The sequence below is a fragment of the Amblyomma maculatum genome, chromosome 1, assembly GCF_055883805.1.
Source record: "Amblyomma maculatum isolate TAMU_Amacu chromosome 1, ASM5588380v1, whole genome shotgun sequence".
Lineage (NCBI taxonomy): Eukaryota > Metazoa > Arthropoda > Arachnida > Ixodida > Ixodidae > Amblyomma > Amblyomma maculatum.
Window position 1 is genome coordinate 378,594,613 of NC_139344.1, and position 16,035 is coordinate 378,610,647.

Below are 16,035 nucleotides of genomic sequence, written 5' to 3' on the forward strand. Positions count from 1 at the left end.
TACATAACTTTCGTAGATGCACATACCTTTCGTATTTGGAGGCACTTCAATTTTGGCAAAAGTAACATGATTTGATACGGAAATGGTCGTAATGTTTTGCCTGCTGGTTAGAAATGCAGAAAGGAAAAGGAAGGAAAAAAATCGCCCAAGCTTTATTTTATGCATGAATTTTGAAGTATGCATGTATAAAGCTTGGTAAGCGTGGATCATCTTTCGGATTTGCGGCACATGTGTTCCGCACGCAGCCGGGCCGAAAATTGCGCATCTGGAAATGAAAAGCTCGCATGCGGTAAAAAAAAAATGCCAGCGAGACTGCAAGCTCGGCGGCACGGCCCCATGCCTTCTCACGCACGGAGCAACAAATCAACAGTCGAAGAAAGAAAAGACCTAAAAGTGGCCAAGTTCAAGCAAGATCTTGATATCACTTAAACATGCCGGGCAAGAGGCAGTAAACGGAAATACACATCTGGAACTAAAAAAGCTACGACGCGTCCCTACAGTGATGCAGATGCAAAGGGAAAAGCGCTGTCACTGTTGCCGGCTTCTGCAGAAAGGGAAAATTTTTGGTCTCAGATATGCCCGGTTGTGCCGATGGCGCAGATCTCTGTCGGCGACAGAATCGCGCATGCGCAATCGGCGGCCGCCATTCGTGGGAAAAAAAAGTACAACGGTCCAGGTCAGGTATCACTACATATTTTTCATTGGTGAGGTGGCGTGACAGGTCACAGGAATTTGCTTTTGGATGGTTTGTGGGGTTTCAAAGCTACTAAGGCTATGAGAGACGCCAAGTTTCTTTTTCCTTCCGGGTTTTAGAATTGCAAGAAGATTGTTTCCGATGCAGTGGAACCTAGACAAAGCAGTGCGAAAATAAGTAGAAGGAACGAACGTGGGCATTGATTATGCTGCTTGTGTGAGCATTGCCTAACTGGTTCTTCTGCTTTGTGAAACACAGCAAAGCTAGCATAATAACTGAGTCCTGAAATCGTTTCTTCTGTACTGTACTGGTGCGTGTTTGTGGCTCTATAGACTGGCATAAACACGTGCCGCTCCAAGCACGACAGCAGGCGCCTGTTGCGTTTGCGTGTATAGTACCTACCCGCCTCGAGGCCTTCGTTTTTTGAATTGAACGGCAACTGCTTCATTCTTACCTATCTGCTAAACGTCCGTGAATTCCCTTCAAGGCGGGACCAGCATCCTTCCCGCTTGGAGTTGCGGGTCAATCCACCTTTGCACCAACACAGGGTCTGCCAGCCTACCTGCCACTATACTACACTAAATAGGCGGATGTCTTGGATCCCAGCCCGGCACCAGGATTAATTTTTGTTCAAATACAAAATTGCTACGAGAGCCGTATAGCTTTGTTTTGTACAGCTGCACGTTAAATGGGGGGGGGGGGGGGGTGATTGTTAAGTAATCCTTTTCGAGTAAACAAGTGGTGATGACGTAAAGTGTTCTGTACAATTAACTCGTCGGTAATGATTGCACGTGGTTTCTTTGGCATGTAGGCTATGTATTGCAAATAAATGCTATTCTAGGCGTACAGCTGCAAATAGTCAGCTGCAATTTGAAAGTAGTCGGCAGCTCGCGCGAGCAGCCTAGGGCATAAACAGTCGTGGCAGTGCTCGCTGCGAAGTATAATATGCCCGTGGGGCCGCACGCGCCAGTTGGCGACTTTTTGAAATGGTGCGAATCGCTCTTCAAACACGTCATCGGTAGCGCCAGAAAAATCCGTGGCGTCGCATGTGAAAAGCCACAAGCATCCGTTCCAGCCGCCGAAAGTGACCGCCGTTACGCTGCAGATAACGGTCTGCTGATAGCTCGCGCCGCTTCTTGGCGACCAAGCTAATCAGTTACCAGAGCCGGCGTTAGAAAGGACTGTGACACGGTTTGCCACGCTGTCGGACCTTCCATTTACTTTTGCCTGCACCTGTACCTAGCGCAGAAGGCAACGCATAAAAATCTCTCACAGCTTCTTATGGTATCTATGCGATTGAGCCGATGATGGATTGGGTTGGAACCACCACCAGATGACGCTCACTCCAGCACTAGGAATTGTGAACGCATTATCCTCGCTTTCATCATCCTGCGCGGCAAGCTCCGGACGTCGAAGCTCGAGTGATATTGTTAAAGGCCCAGAAAGCTGTAAAAGCAGCAGCGCGTCTGGACGCAACACTGTGTTACTTGTCGGTGGACTGAATTGGGTGTTTGCAATCCCCCGGATAAAACTGCAAGCTGCCTTGGCTCCCGACCGACTGATGACTGCCGAGGAATAAATCTCCGAGATGATTGAACCGGACCCGAAGGTAAGTGTGAGGCTAGGCCTCGGAGCAAAAACTACATGTGCCTGTGAAGTCTGCTATTGGCACCTAGAGATAATTAACCCTCACTGGAACTTAGTCAGCATATGCAATTTTAACGGACTGATGTCGTCAGGTCTTTTGTCCGTGACGAAAGCGCGGTAAGCTACAATTAGTGATGCTTACCGACCTTGGCTCATCTCACACTATAGGTAGGCAAGCCGTATGTGTTTTACCACAGAAGAGCTGAATAGAGTGTCAATTAGAAAAAAAACAACCAGGGTTTCTGGTAACTGAAATCAACTGAACTTTGTCAGATGTTATGTTATGTAATGTAATTTTCTCATTCCGCCTTCGTAAACAGGACCGTTAACTTGTGCCACGAAAATTGTTGCACTTGGGTGCTTTCGACGGAGTATCTTTAACACAGCGCTTTTTAGTGGACGAATTAAAGCGGAAGCCCACGCAGTTTAAAAATACTCTGTGATAGATTGCTCCGCGAGCGCGAATACAACACGATCGCAGCGCCGCCATTCGCGACTAGATAAAGCTGTGACAGATTCAGTCTGCCTCCGCTGTTCTTGGAAGGGTTTCGCTCTGCTGCTGGTTGTGAGATAAGTGCGCTGACTGCGCGCATTCCGAACGCGTCAAGTGCATATGCTGGCGCTTATCTCGGTTTGGGCGACTCTCAACCTTCCTAAACTCCACAGTGCCAGGTCATTCCACCCGTTCATTAACGAAGGCTATTCGACTTCCCTGCGGGGAAAAAGCAGCGTTCTTTCTTGGGCGGATGGCATACTCTGGCGAAAATCATACTTAGGGTCGTCAGGGGCATGGAGCCAGTGTCTCATGGCTTTCACGTGAGAATTTCAAACATCGCACAGTGCTCATGCGGAACGCGACATCACGCGTGCAACGATAGCAGTCGCACGTCTTAGCCTAAAGGATGTATCAGTATGGAGGCATTATTTCGCTTGAACTGTTGTTTTCAGGCAGGGATCGAGCCCATGACTGTATGGTTGAAAGCGACATAGCCTATGGACTAGGCAACTAATCTGTGCTTGGAAGATGGGGCTGATACGCGTACCTTGTGGTCTTCGATGTACATTTTGGTTTTATTGTGTTGGGTTTAACGGCGCATAAGTAACTGATGTTATCATCGCTAAGCACTCGGATGAAAGATGTGAATTTTCATTTTACGATGGTATCCTTAAAACTAAATTTGTAATGAGAGAGTAGAGAGAACCGCGAGGGCGGAGAGGGGTCATCATCAAATACGAACATAAAAATTGTGCTTTAAAACCCCATAATTTTTTAAATCTCTTGGTTACACTTACCCAGTGCATCTAGTATATAGAACATTTCATTCCAATAACCACGAAATAAAGACAACTATGTTCTCATTTAATACACTTTTCTCAACAATTCCTACTGCTTTGGCTGCTAATCTTCTGTCATTCGATTTTATGTTTATATTTATTGCCTGTTATGCGTAGTTTTAATTCTTAATTACTTATCTTTTTCTTTAAATTGGTTTAACCTTATCATGGTCGCCTACACAAGATGAAATGCGTTTCTTTTAGCAAGTCCCATCTACTAAAACACATGAAGAAACAAATAAAGTCAGTGAACGAAGACAAGAACTAACATTATCATGCAGCTATATCAAACACGTGGCAATTAATATTTATAATGATTATGCGCTTTTGGAAATCCAGTTTCTCTTAAACATTTTTGCCGATGATGGAATAAAATAATTTCACTGCAAATATTTTGCATAGGTTCCTCATTTACCGCAGTTATCTAGGCATCCTGAAAGCTGAAAGCTGACCTTTCTGCCCAGTTCATCGCCTGTACTGTACCCCCGCCTACGATAACCTACACTCTGTCTCTACAGTATATCATTAAAGGAGGCAAGGTCACAACTTTCCCAGAGAATAATTTGGATTGTCAGAAAACAGAAAAAGAAAGCCAGAGCAATATTTCTCAATAGCTTCCTATTTCTATCATTTATTTCAGATATGATGGTATAGGCAACTCATTTCAGCTTTTATGGATTGCAATAATATTTATGACAGCATATTTTTTTGCTGAAAAGGAGAGGGAAAAGATGGGGAAAGTAGCAAAAAGAGGAATACTTTCAGGACGGACGGAACAGAAGATGATTCATAGCCTTGCCTTTACTAACAGAATATGAAGATATGAATGTCGAAGAGCGGTCTAGTTCGGGAAAACATTGTTTTATTATCATTTACTACATATCGTTTGGTATCCCTTCTTCGCGTAGATTGTGGAGAAATTAACATTATAGTCTATATAATACTAGGTTTCCAACAGAAACACTTTGCAGTTTGAAACTAAATTAAACGAACTGCCGATTGCTCCAGAGCTATAGAGCAGCGTGAGCTCTGGTGCTCAGTCATGGGTTATAGTTCAAAAGCTGGTAATTATTTTGAGTATGAAAATTGCACATTGGACTATTTGGCTTATCTTGAATTAACAGGCAAAGACAATGGACAAAACATTATGTGCTCTTTGTCAATCGTCTATGCGCGTTGCTGCTACTGAACATCTCGATGTTTCGTTCCGAGTTAGTTCTAAGTAAACATTACCGCTTTCTGTGTGTCATCTTGCAGCATGCTATCAATCCTATTACTCTTCATATTTCGGCTCTGCACTTTTGAATACGTTAGCCGTAGTAGTCTGCGCCATATATTCTGCGTTTTTACCTTGTTCTGCGCGCTGAAACAAAAAGGTAGGAAGCCAGTGACTAGTAAGATATATTTGTTAACGTCTGGAGATATTACTATGCGGCACGAGATTTATCAATAGCAATGTCATTCATTGGTGCATTTGTAATTACGCACTCAAACATACGATGCGTAAAGCGTATTGAAAAGTATATCGACACGGTATGAAATTACTGCTCAGTGCGTGGTTCCCAAAGCAGTTCGTATTTTTTCACAAAATTCTAGCCGCTTATTTTCGGAGGAGCACCAAGCTGCTGCTATCCTGGCAAACTGGCCCCGGCGTTTAGACAGCTACAGCAGTCTTCAGCTGAGGAAGCATTGGATTCGAGAAATTGTTCGTGAATGCTAACCGCTTAAGATTGGTTTTCGCATTGGCTATATTTATAGGTCATACAGAATTCAAATGGAATGATATTAGTGAGTAAGAAGTCGCTTTTTTTTTGGGGGGGGGGGGGGGGGGAATGGGGGGTAGAGACACGCTATGAACTCGTCATACAACAAGCTCTCGTCATCACTGTTTTGCTGTGCTGTCCAGCCTTTAGGTTCTCCAAAGCGCCTATCTTGCCAATACAAGAGTGCTTCAGACCTTAGCTACGAAATCTTTTAAAAAGCTTACTGCGTCCTTTTTGAATTACGGCTAAATTCCGCTCACTGTTTTGAAGCGCTACAGTCAACATGGCAACATGGGCGCACCGAAAACAGACAAGAGCGCAATAGTAGGGAGGTGCATGTCTCTGTATCAGTATTTTATTCTCTGGTATGATTCTATACCACGTGAGATAAATTGAATTTATGCACCATCTAGAACATTTCATCGTTATTTTATTCACCAATGCCCAGTACTTAAGCGCTGAGCCGGTATGCTGTCAGCTTATCATGACCAATATTGCGTGCAATGCAGCGAATGCAATTCGACTTTGGATTTCATTTCACAGCAACTAGATTCACCAGGATACATTAATGAAAGTGCTCTACTGCTGACTGTAGTTGGATACGCAACATTTTGCCACAGCTGACTCCCTATCATTCGTCAAAATGCTCCCATTTTAACTTTTGTGTTAAAATGCTGATGGACTTCAATGTAAGTCAGCCGATTCAGTACCTAGCCATCATGTAGAATGCTAAGTTTAAATTAGTAGTTTCAGCAAGCGACCTTTTACCGTCAGCGTGTGTTAGGAGTGATTTACGAAGACCCAACTGAATGTTGGTTCCAGGTGGGCTCACGTGTGAAGGAATAGAGCGGGTAGTCAGTGCACAACCAACGGTAAGCAACGTAGCAGCGCTGTTTCCTTTTTGCGAATGTCAACATCAGCTACGACGACCCGCATTATTTTAAGACGACCGAGGTTAACTTCAGGGCAATCGCAATGGTGCTTTTTTTTTTTCTGAGGAGTTTGCACTATGGTGTGTGATTGGTATGAAACGACACTATTTCCGCTCCAACGATTAAAACGGGGCTAAAGACGGACGAACCCGCGGAGTAAAGTAAAAAGCAGGTGCTAAGGCGGCAAGTAGCCAAGCGCGCCGATACTTAAAGAGAAATGATGTTATATAACAGGTTTACCGAATCGGGCACCTGACGTGTCCGGTACCGGCGAAAAATGCCATCCATGGCCATCCCGCATGAATAGCAGGAAAGATAGAATAGGAACAGCAAGCCTAAGGAGACTATAACGGCAGCGATGACGTTGCTTGCAGAGCCCGCACTAATGATTTCATTCCGTGTTTTGGGTGTCGAAAGTACACGAAGCGAGCAAAAGAAATGGCTTAAGGTCCCCAACCTTGTTCCAAAGGCAGTCGGTAGACGGAAAAAGAAAAACGTTTCGAGCGCTCAAATAAGTTTTAGTATCGAAATATCTGAGTTGGAGCCTTTTCAACATTCCGGCAATGACGAAAATGGCGCCGCCTGAAGACAGATAAGAACAGAAGTAACAGTGGCGATCGTTATCTATCGAATAAAACGAATCCTAGAGGCGGCATATATTGGGTGGATAACATATGCTCACCGATGCACATTAGTGAGGACTGGGCAGTATCTTCTTCTAGCACTTCTGAACGGTTACCCACGCTGCTTGCATTGATTGGTTCATATTATGGCTGATATAGTGTTCCCATTTCACAGACGCAAGAGTGAGGCATAGCATTTGACGCATTTTACTTAAAAACGCTCTCAATTCTCTCGCGTCGGAGAACTGAATCCTATTTTCTCAAAATGTAACCCTCAACCACTCGTAGTACAAGCTTTTTTCATTGTTATTTGTTCTTTACAGAACCTTCGATTAGATGACAAAAATCTGGAGCAATTTCATCCTAACGTTACACCACGCCTAAACATGAGATACTTTGAAAAGAAGCAAAAAAACTTACGTTAATGCTGAACGTATGGCTAGAAGCTTGAGAGTTGCAGATGTTTAGCACATTTTGTATTAGTCTCTCCTTTCCCATTCACCTCTCGTCTAATACCTCTCAAGTATAAATGGTCATAGTTTCGTATTTCACACTGTCATATGCTTCATACACTTGAAGAACTTTGCTGACAGTTTTACCTGTTCTTGATCTCTCATCCCGGAGCTGTGCGCCATCATTCTATCATTGTTGGATCATTTTCCGCCATCTTATTGTTGATTAAGCATTTTCAGAGCTTTTGATGCTTCGTTGAGGTTTCTGCAAGATGATCTGCGCCCTGAGGTGAGACGTAGCTCGAAGCTGTACACTGAGTCACATCAGTGGTATTTGATGCCCACCATGATGAAGTCGATCCGGAAATCTCGCTCGTGAAGCTCGTCAGTTATGACACTGTATGCCTTTCGAAGACCGGCTTGGGTCCCAGCTTGAGATTGGGCCCGGGTTTGGCAACAAACAATATATAGAAGGAGGGCGGCCACCAGGACGCCTATGAATGCGTGGCGCTCAGTCTCAAATAAGCGCTCCTGAGTCTCAAACCTCTTCTTCCTCTTCGTTTCTCTTGCAGATGCCTGCGAGTCTGCAAGAAGATTATCAAACACGCTGAGTCAAGCTTATGCAATTTATCTGCGTGAGCTTCTTTAAAGCTATCTATGCATAGAGCGCACATTATTTGCCCGTTACCCAACCGCTGGCGATGCTTGGTGCAAACGGGGACGGTATAGCGAAATGAATCACCCCCCTCTCTAACACAAAAAAAATACAAAGAAAAAAACAATCCCTGGTCATCATCATTGACTTCTGATATTAGGAGAAAACAAGCGGATACACTATCGCCATTTTAATTCTTAAGATCAGTGTGGTTCGCTTCCAAATGTTGCAGTATGTCAGGTAGTTACTTAATACATTCATCGATCCATACAACAGAAAGCACGGCCGTCTCAAAATTGCAGAAGAGAGTGAAATAAGGTTGCTATAAAAAATGGGAAAGGATATCTTTTAAAAATTTTCAAATGAAATCCGCGCATTGAATAAACAATCCCTGCGTCTAAACAATTAAGAGTGTGCCTATTTATTCAAGAAACAATACTGTTTCATTGGTTTTTTGATGGCCGTTAGCGATCATCTGATTATGTTATCGAGGCTGAGACAACAGACGTCTACTCGCCCGTAATTAGTCTAGGTTCAGATGCCTCAGGCTGCAGCGAATGCTTTTAATGGCACAGAACTGACCGTCGAAGCGGTTGCTGCTCTTTTTACTCGCTTCAGCTCGCTCTTTCGACGAATTCACAGCGAGATTTTCACTGGAGCCCTGAACTTAGGTGCTCGGATTTTGCGACGGCGCGGAAAGCCTCCAATTTTAGCACCCGTGGGCAGTGTTGATTGTGTATACCGAAAATGGAAGTGGGAAGCTCTGAGCTCATTGAAGCCCTACCGTAAGCATTCAGCTACATATTGGTTCGGTGAGTAACGTTGTCAGTTTGGCCCCCCGACGAATGAAAGAGTCATTAACTTTAGGTCACTGAAGGAAGTGGTTGATGGCTGTGATTTGTGGGTTTTAACGTAAAAAATGTTGCGTGCCATAGACGAGAGGCGCCGTAGGGAAATGCTACATATCCGTCAGCCTCCTCCCTCTCCAACTGCGGGCCATTTACTTTGCACGGACATCACAAAACACACCATCGTTTTTAATATTTCTCCCCAATCTCACCCGCGACCTTGGGCTCGAGTCGAAATGATTAGAAAAAGAATCAATAGTAGCATTGTTTATTCAGGAAAAACTGCATTGCGAAACCTCTGTGGTGGAGTAAAGGGGTGAAAATAATGACGGAATATGAGAACACGCAGAGAAACATATAAAGAAAGATCTTCAAAACTAAATGTTGAAGGAAAAAAAGTGGTTGGCCAAAGATGAACGTACGGGTTTCAAAAGCGTAACTTTTTTGGAGAGAATTTAATTGAAAAAGGAAACACATTTACTCATGTCTTGTCCGTGTTTCAGATATAATGAAGGTCCTAAATGGCTCTGGTCCGGTATGCTTTGGCTAAAAATAGAATAGAAATAAACGCAAGAAATTGTAAAAAATAGGCAGAAAAAGAGTGCGTTAACCGGAATGAAATGCTGCTGGTGACTGGCTCAGCAACCTTAATTCCTATATGCCTACAGCTGTATGTTCTAACCCTGTTGAAAATATATCCTTCTAAATCCCTCCCATTGATCGTTTGATAACCTTCAAATAGACGGCTATTTGTACAGTGTTCGTTGGCTTTTGGAGCCCGTCAGGCCTGTCTGAGCGAAACTCGGGGCCCTCTTTACCACCAGTTCAGAGAAGACTACATAAACTCGCCAAACCTTGCGCATTCCAGATAGAAATGTTAACTACCCTGGAGTTCTGTAGTGCCCCTCATTGCGAGATTGCCTTCTGCGTGGCTCGCAAAACATATGTTTCGCTCTTCGTCTGTCGCTGCAACCTCGAGTGACGACACGAAAGGTAAAGATTAACATCTAAGGCTAAGGGGGATTAGTCGCAGAATTAATGGTGAGCGTGTAGCTTGCGCTACGCTGTTCTTTGACCCGAACCCTGAAGGTTCAGACTTGATGCATTGCGCAGAACGAAATAGAAGGCGTGTTAAAGTTGCACGAACAAGGTAGCTGCCGCTGCCGGACAGCAATACACAGAAATACACAGTGGCGCAACAAGCCTCTTGCGGGCAGATATTTTCTTCAATAATCCTTGACGGGATTAGATGCAACAGGGATTTAACAGGGTGACTACTGCTGCAACCTTCACTCCCTGGGCAGAGGCACATTATTTTATGTTTGTTTTTTTTGGGTAGCCTCAATATAATATATGTACCTATTGACCCTCGTTTAAAGTGGGGCTGCTCTAAAAGAGAGCAGTAAAGAACTGTTCAAAGCGAGGCTGAGCTGCTGAGTGGCTCTCGCGCATTCTTCTTTTCGCGGCGCAGAACCTTGTGCAAATTAGGCGCACTATCATGTCGTTTTTCACTTTGGTTTCCAAGTGTCAAGCAGGCAGATAGATATATAGACAGACACAGACAGACAGGCATAGACTGACAGAGACAGACAGACGGAGACTGACTGACAGAGACTGACTGACAGAGACTGACTGACTGCGACTGACTGACAGCGACTGACTAACAGCGACTGACTGACAACGACTGACTGACAACGACTGACTGACAGCGACTGACTGACAGCGACTGACTGACAGAGACTGACTGACAGCGACTGACTGACAGCGACTGACTGACAGAGACTGACTGACTGAGACTGACTGAACGAGACTGACTGACAGAGACAGATAGACAGACAGAGACTGACTGACAGAGACATACATACAGACAGAGACATGCATACACACAGACAGACAGACAGACAGACAGACAGACAGACAGACAGACAGACAGACAGACAGACAGACAGACAGACAGACAGACAGACAGACAGACAGACAGACAGACAGACAGACAGACAGACAGACAGACAGACAGACAGACAGACAGACAGACGCGGGCGGACGGACGGACCGACAGACGGACAGATTTATTAATTTTTTTATTTGAAGGAAAGACAGACAGGTTGGCCGGAATGATTAAAATCTGGCCTGGTACTCTGCGCTGGATAAGGGGAAGCGGAGAAGAAAGAAGATCACGATGGGGGACGACGTGTCAAGCACGCTATTCACAGATATCGGTGTAGTCGGTTATTAAGAGGCATTAGAGTTATTGCTCTATATCATTTCGGGGCGCTTTAACTCCCCTCAAGAAGGCAGTGCGATAGCCGTGTGTTTTATATCCGTTGCGCTTGGAGGATGGTTGAAGATGGCGCCATGTAAAGCACACAGTGATAGGTCAGCAGTTGCGAATGAGAGATGATCGGCTATGGTGAAGGCCTAGCAGAATGACATAGTGAATAGCAAAGCTGATTTTTTCGTGCCGCCTTAAGATCGAAACCCACTTGAAGTTATAGTTTTATTTTTGTTCGTTTCATCCTCCAGGTTTATTTTCTAGAATACAGCGCTCAAAATCCCTTTCAATACTGCCTCTTGGGGCTAGTTTCTGCCTAATTTAACGTTCTTGGACTTTCGGGTTAGTACGCCAATATTTTTGACTGCTACGAATGCTCTTATTGTTTTACCCAACAAAAAAAAAAAAAGAAAGGAAGTACTGTGGGGGCGACATTCCTTGAAAGCTGCTGTTTCTGTATTTGTACGCGTGTTGCTTGCGTCTCGTTATCTTGAGCAGTATATGTTAGGTGCGTTACCAGGCAGGTATCGACAGTCAACGTCACCGAGGGATGGCACAGAAAGCGCTCTTTTAAATGTGAGGTTTGCGTAAAGGCTTCTGTTTGCGTAAGTTCATCAACTTATTCACTGTACACTTCCAGTACGCATGCGAGCATCTTGCCCCATTGCAAACATTTCTTGAGCAATCTTGAAGGCGCCTACAGACATCGCGAGCGTATTTTCTTACTGGAATTTATATAAGATTTAGTAAACGCCATATAATGGGCAACAACAACGAGAGTTCAAGAAGGCTTCATCGAGTTGCACATTCAGAGGAATCGTCCGCAGAATTATTTTTTGATATTTAAATTCAAAACAGCGGTGTTAAATGTCAATAAATCGCTCCGGGGATTTGCGACATTGATTATATTAGGTGCACGACCTTTTTTGCGTTTCACACACACGCGCGCACACGCACGCACACATACACGCACACACACACGCGCGCGCACACGCACGCACACAAGCACACGCACACACACACACACACAAGCACACGCAGAAAGAAGGAAGCCATAAGGCGCTTGCGCTTTCCTCGGATGTATGATAGCTAGTGCTACTGTATTAAGGCGAAAGTCTTTTGTGGCTCATCGTTGTCGTCAGCAAAAGTGTCACGCTTTCGCGGCGCTCTGGCTGAGGTGGGGATGATGTCATAGAGGTCTCGACCAACCACAGGGCACTATCGTTTGGCAGGAGTTGCCAACTCGGGCCTCTCCTTTCACATGGAAGGATGATAGAATCAGCCTGCCAAGACCTTTGCATTCACGTTATCCCTAGTACACGCAGACACGCTCATATGGCCTGGTTAATGCGGGGCCTCCTACGTTGGCTGGTAGCTTACGCTATCTAGTCCTGTCGGTTCAGTCGTCCTTGTGCGCCCTTTCATTTGCCGCTTCCTCGAACGCCGCACCCCACAGCAAACAGAAGCAGACCCAGATGTCTAGGAGGCGTTAGTCCTGCCGGCATCAGCAGCGTTTGAAATTTTACAGGACAGAAAACGCGCAGTATCTGTCCCAATTCTCCGCGTACACATGTACCATGCCGTAAAAGAAGGGGGGAATGTGAAACAGTAGTCTCCCTCTTTACTCGAAGCGTCATTCACCGCCACATTCGCAACAAATGTGTAACAGCATGCGGCACTCAGGTTTTCGCCATTCCAAACTTTAGTCGCCAAAGTGTCTCGCATTTTTATTCTTGCATAGTCCCCGCAAAATTAATCGTAGCCTTTCTGAAGAGGCTCCGCAATATCACGCCCTTTGCTCCTTGAGAGTACCCACTCCAGTACTACGACATGCGCTTGCCATGTGTATTTTGGTTAGCATGACTGCGCGAGGCGTTTCGTTGCCAGCGCCTGTCCTCGCCTCTTTCCCTTTATTTCTTACCCTCTTGGATAGCGTGCTGACATGCGACGTCAGTACACATATAAAATAGCCTGAAATTTCTGGCAAGCATCCACCTCTCACACTACGAAATTGCCGAAAAATTGGAGGGGAGGAGGAAAAAACTTTATTTAACCCTATATTATTTGGCGGTTTTTGGACGTCTTCAGAGTCTTCTCCGTCGACTTTGTCCACTTTTTCACAATGGTCGGTTGCCCTCAGTCCAGGGCTCCGCTGGCTGCTGCCGCCCGTTGGGCTCGCTGTACCAGACCTTGCTGGTCTTCGCAGCGGTCGCTGGACAGCAGAGAGCGGTGTCCTTGCTGGAAACAGACGTAGCACACTTGCCTCGTGGGGCGGTACTGGTAGCACGGTAGTTCACCTCCGTAGTATATTACGAATTTCGGCAAGATCGGGCCGTCGAACGTGATCACGGCGGTCTTGGATTTTCCAAGCATCCTTGCTTGGAGAATGGTTACTCCTTGAGTTCTGACTCGTAGGTGTGCTTTCAGCTCTTCGGGAGACGTACCTGGGCCAACACCGTGTATTACGCCGCGAAAGACGTCCTCCGGAGCTGCCACGTAAGCGTTGACCTCGTACGACTTTCCATCGAATTTAAGGCGGGTAATGCGCCGCACCAGGTGAGCCGTTTCTTCATGTGGGGTGCTAACGATAATGATATTTGATCCTGTACGAAGCCGTACAAGTATGTCCTCGTCCTTGCATTGTTGGCCACACGCCATGATAACGGCGCGCGCTACTTGGTGTGTGGTGAGTGATTTCACCATGAGTCCTTTCTTGGGTCGAAAAATTATTTTGATGTCATTTTTGGGGAGTGGCGGCAGTCTTCGCCTAGGCCTCCTCTGCTCCACCTGTCCAGTCTTGTTGCAGCCGGTCGCATTACCCAGTGATTTTCCATCATGAGGTTGGGCGTCCGGGCCGGTTCCCGTGCCTTTCCGTTGTCCTTGTCTCTGAAGTTTTCTTTTCTGGCGCTTGGATTGAACAAGCTCCCAAGTGGCATCGTTGTTGTACCTGACGCGCTCCGATGAGGAATCTGACGGGATTCCGTCTTCGCTTCCTGACTCGGCGTCTCCAAAGTCGTCTTCATCCATCCCTTGGAATTCGTCTAGGAGGGGATTTGGTGGTTGTGGTTACGCACTTGGGGCTTGGCTGGGCCCTGCCATATGGTCTCTCTTTGAAGAAGCGTCGGTGCTAGGCGCCGCCGTCGTCAATAAGCCCAGCGTCCCATGCTCTCCCGATGTCGTGCTGGGCGTCCCGTCAGGGTTAGCGGGCTGGCGCCCGCTTTGGAACTTTCAAGTACGGTAAAGATCCGAAAAAATGGTCCTACCGCTTGGAATATGGCATCCAGGGGATCCAGCACTTGATGTCTTCCAGTTCCGAATGAAATCTGGTGGCGAAAAAGCGTTGGTCCGGTGAAATCGGTCAAAATTTGCGGAGCCGAAGTGACGCGTGTCCGCCAGCTTCAACCGCCATATGAGAATCCTAAAAATTGAGGGGGGTTATCCCTGAACAGGACCGAAATTTAGGATAGCGACAAAATATTCCGCTATAAAGAAATGAACCCTAATTATATGAATAAAATATTTTATTTATATCTGATCGGGGCATTCGGGCTGAGCTAGGACTGTGCGTCGAGATGATGGTGAGCTCCTACACAGTGTGTTCTCGCTGCGCCGAGTGCGGTGCAAACTGATCGGTGCCCGCCGACGAAATTTTCATTCGGCGTGCTGTTTAAACATGTTAGCGATTGCTTTTTTTTTGTTTTTTTTTCTTCTTGAAATTTCGTCCCACCCTCCTGTGAAAACAGAGGCCATCTGCTCTTTGGGACACGCGCATCGGATTTCTTGCTCGTCTGGTCATCCTACGCCAGCCGTCAGTAGTGATTTCTCGACACATCCTCTACAGCGCCTCCTTTTTGTTTGCTGCTTAGGAGAGTTATGATTGGATTGGATTCGGAGACTGAATGGGGCTGGCAGTGCTGCCGGGGTGAGGTGCATGCCAGAGGTAGGGAACGGGGAGGTATCGCGCTGCAGAAGGGGCGCTTTCCGGAACGGCGCGGAAATATGAAATTAGCAGTCTAGGCGGGGAGGGGGGGATAGCGAGGCACTTTTATGGCATTTTATGATTTTCTGGCAGCTTGTCGAAAATACTCCTGTGGTGTCTCTTGTGAAACTACTTTTTAATACGCAAAACATACAGAAGCCACTTTCCAGCGAAAAGCCAACCTTGACTGCACTGGCTACCACCAAAAAGAAAAAACACAATCTTAAAAGTTTTCTCTTTCTTCCTTATTTCGCTAACTTCATTGTATTCTTTTCCAACCAAACGTCCCTCTCCTCAAGGGGGAGTTGTTTGCACTGAGAATTGGGGCAGTTGGGGAGTATTTGAACCGTTTTCACTTTTTCTTGCCTCGACTACAGCGTAGGCTCAAAATAATTACAACTAACGACACCCAAACCCAAATGAGAACCGTTTTGCCAATTTAGAATATCGGGAAGAGGGCTTTTTTATTAAGCGGCTACCATCATGTATCACTCGGCACTGAACAACAAAAATCAGTACGAGATTTATTTATAAGCGTTAGCTCTTCTCATGTTTGGCGATTCGCGACTGTTTGTACGGGTCTGTCACGTGGCCATCAAGGAATTGAGTTCTCTAAGTTCGAATCAGTATTCGCCACAGTGGGTTGCCCCTGAGCCACCCAAAATTGTGGCAACCTTAAGGCCCACCCTAGTTCATGTGATGCTACCAAATAAGGCGGGCCCCTAAGGCCCACTCTGGGTGACGTTATTATTTATATATTTATGACGCTGAGGTGAGATGATACCACCCAAAATAGCGGCGACCCTAAACCCACCCTAGTCTCATGCTCCCTGCT

At 45.8% G+C, this 16,035-nt stretch overlaps 1 long non-coding RNA gene across 2 annotated transcripts in view; it reads left to right on the forward strand.

Annotated features, from left to right (window-relative positions):
- Positions 1 to 1,932: 1,932 nt before the first annotated feature.
- LOC146208332 (uncharacterized) overlaps positions 1,933 to 16,035 on the forward strand; it is a 674,483-nt gene continuing 660,380 nt past the window's right edge. For both annotated transcript variants that reach the window (XR_014704761.1, XR_014704764.1), the window contains exon 1: positions 1,933 to 2,303. This is a non-coding gene — a long non-coding RNA (uncharacterized LOC146208332). The remainder of the gene's footprint in view (positions 2,304 to 16,035) is intronic.